Source organism: Otolemur garnettii, unplaced genomic scaffold, assembly GCF_000181295.1.
Source record: "Otolemur garnettii isolate 467f Iridium unplaced genomic scaffold, OtoGar3 scaffold00048, whole genome shotgun sequence".
Taxonomy (NCBI): Eukaryota; Metazoa; Chordata; class Mammalia; order Primates; family Galagidae; genus Otolemur; species Otolemur garnettii.
In genome coordinates, this window is record NW_003852443.1 from 3,599,696 (window position 1) to 3,603,175 (window position 3,480).

Below are 3,480 nucleotides of genomic sequence, written 5' to 3' on the forward strand. Positions count from 1 at the left end.
GCATCACGCTCACAGCAACCTCCAACTCCTGGGCTCAGGCGAGTCTCCTGCCTCAGCCTCCCAAGTAGCTGGGACCACAGGTGCCTGCCACAACGCCCGGCCATTTTTTGGTTGCAGCCATCATTGTTGTTTGGTGGGCCCAGGCTGGGGATTCAAACCCGTCACCTAGGTGTATGTGGCTGGCACCTTAGCCGCTTGAGCCACAGGCACCGAGCCAACTATATAGTTTTTGAAAGAATTTGAGCTTGGGCCACTAAAACTTTTAAACTTAAGAATAGAATTAGAAAAGGCGTGTTTTGAAATGTAGCTTTTTCTTTGTGTAAGTTTTTTGGTGGTTTTTGTGCTTTGCATTTAAATTTCTTAAGAAAATAGTTTATGGTACTGTAAATAGCGTGCATTTGAAATGTAGCACTTGGAATTTTAAATGTAATAACCTGATTTACTGACAATTATAGAATAAATTAATTCCTACAGGCTTAATATATCCTACCTAATAGTAATTTAAATATTAATCATAGTAAATTTTGCTGCATGAGTAAAATAAATAGCAAGGGTCAGTGTGACTAAAAGCTTAGCATATTTAAAAATTTTTAAAAGAAAGTAGATATTACCTAATAGTTAAGAACATAAGCTTTCAAGTTAGGCATACATAAATTTCAGTCCTGTTGCTTGCAAGCTTTGATTTTGAGCAAGTGTTTAAAATTAGTAAGCTTTTACTTTGAGGGAATTAAATGAGAGCATTCATACCACACTTTTAGGTACTTGGCATAGTGTCTGACAAAGCACTGAATAAATGTTATTTTGGTATTCTTCATATTATCCTCATTGCTATTTTTTTAGACTATTCTGGAATTACATAAAAATCAACTTTTAGATATTTTATGGTTTTTAAATACATAAATTGTGTACTTCATATGATTTTCAATATACAAACAGTGAAATGCTAGTTTAAATTCTCTACAAGCAATTCTTATTTATTAGACTCATTCTCCTATAAGTACATGATCCTTTTTTCTGTCCTAGTGTCCACAGGTAATAAATTTCTCATCTTCAGTTTCTTTTCTTACATTCTTTTTTGTAAGAGATAACAGAAGAAGCACAGCTCAGTAATTTCACTGTTGCCAACTTTTTTATTTGAGACTGAATAAATAGGCATGTCTGGAATTGTCAGTATTTTTAGTATTTCTTTGCTATTTTTATTTTTTTTATTAGATCATATTTGTGCACATTAATTCTATCATGGGATACAGTGTATTGTTTCCATATATAATTTGAAGTACTTTCATCCTATTGGCCAACATAGCCATTGTGTCATTCTCATAATTGTTGTGTTAAGACATTTATATTCGACATTTAGAAAGATTCACATGTACCCTTATAGGAAAAATCATAGGCATGATCCCAGCAATAACCCTCCCTTCACCCATCCTCCCCCCTCCTCTCCCCCACCCCTTTCCTGATATTCTTAGACTCCATTTGGATTATAGCTTTCCTATGATAGTTAACAATTAGTTTCATAATAGGGTTGAGTACATTGGATACTTTTTCTTCCATTCTTGAGATACTTTGCTAAGAAGAATATTTTCCAGCTCCCCATGTAAACATGAAGGAAGTAAAGTCTCCATCTTTCTTTAGGACTGCATAATATTCCGTGGCATACATATGCCACAATTTGTTGATCCATTCATGGGTCAATGGGCACTTGGGCTTCTTCCATGATCTAGCGATTGTGAATTGGGCTACAGTGAACATTCTCTTTGCTATTTTAGTTAATAGACCTGAGTATCATGGCCCAATAAATAAAAAACAACAACAACAACAAAAAAAACCCGCTAGCCTAATTTGGATCTTTCTGAATTTATTTCTAAGAGACTTGAGACATGTCCTTAATAATGCTGTGAGGATCTGGCCTTCTGTTGTTTCTTGCTACCTTTATTCCTGCAGCCTGAGGGGCCTACTTGCTGTTGTGTCAGCTCAAATACTCTTTGAGAGTATTCACCATGTTAAACTATTTTTAAATTCCACACAAACTTTATGTCCACCCTGTATTAGCTTACCAACACAAAGTAAACACTTACTAAGTATTTGTTGGATGCAAAAATAAAAATAACCAACTTTCTTGACTTTTTGGTCCATAAGTTTTCTAACCTCTTTATAAATATTAACTTTTGAATCCTTAAATCAGCTATGTTTCCTATTTTACAGATTAGAAAATTAAAGCCAAGAATTAAATAAATTGTCCAGGCTCACATGGTTACTAAGTGGTAAAAACAACATTTAAACCCATGTAGATTTTCTACTTCTAGAACTCCTGCTAGTCCCTGCTGCACTCTGCCTGTGGAACTGAGAGGGATTACAGCAGTCATGTAACCCACTTCTGTGTGATGCAGGAACACATGCTGCCTTTTCTAGGCATATCATTGTCTTTTTGAAAATGAGGCAGTCTCATTAATTACTACATATCTCTAGTTTATGTTGAATCAATAGCTAATAATTTTTGATTAGTGCTCACTCTTCAAGAGGCAGAGACTACTTTTGATGAGCTCACCTTCACATATTGTCATGTATTGTTTCTCTTCATGTGAAATATAGTCAGTCACTTTGCCATCATGAATCTTTTCTCTATATAAAGTCTGTCTTTTTGGTGTTACCTTAGAGAATAGTACCTAAACAGAGAATAAGTTTCAGCTAGAGGTCTGATTAGTGAGAATGCACATATTTATTCTGGGTACTGTACTTACTAATATGCTTTAACATAGCTTTAAAACTTTAGGGAGCTATGCCATACTATTTTTCATATCAATTTGTAATCAGATAAATTTTCGTTTTGTTTCTTTCACTATATTACCCTTAAACCATAGCTTTCTATATCTTATATTTTTTATAATTATTGTTAGACCTAAATATTTGCTCAGGTTAATATTTACTAGCCTTCTAGTATATATTTACTAGTTATTTTTAATAAAGTTTATATTGTTCATTATTTCAATATCTTTTAATTACAGATGTCATCTTACTCTGTTAACAGTTCTTTCACAAACTTACTATTATAGCCTTGTCCCTAATTATTAATGTTGTCAAATACATTCTTATTCTTGAAAAGAAGTGAAAGGAAGTTAATGTTTTAACATTTCTCTTTTATGTCTTGGAGTAACTATATTCTCTCCTTGTTAGATATTATTAAAATTTGATTTAAAATTGAGATGAGGATAGTACAAATAATGTTGACTTTCTAAATGCTGTTGAATTCACTGACTCAAGAGTATTATTTCTTACCTACATTGTTTTTCAAATATTTGATATTAAACCCAAGTCAAAAACCTAGATACAACAAACTTCTTATGTAAGAGGATAAATTCATTGTTTTTAAGGTACATGGGTATGAATTGACCTGGGTTTCTCATTAAATATAGTATGTCCGAAAACCAAGATGGTTTCAAATTCTAAAATGTTTTTCTCTGAGACCTTTTTTTTTTTTTT

General features: G+C 33.0%; 1 protein-coding gene across 2 annotated transcripts in view; it reads left to right on the forward strand.

Moving 5' to 3' along the window:
- Positions 1-3,480, forward strand: part of NCKAP1 (NCK associated protein 1) — a 117,723-nt gene that overhangs the window by 89,857 nt on the left and 24,386 nt on the right. The gene's annotated exons all lie outside the window — the stretch shown is intronic.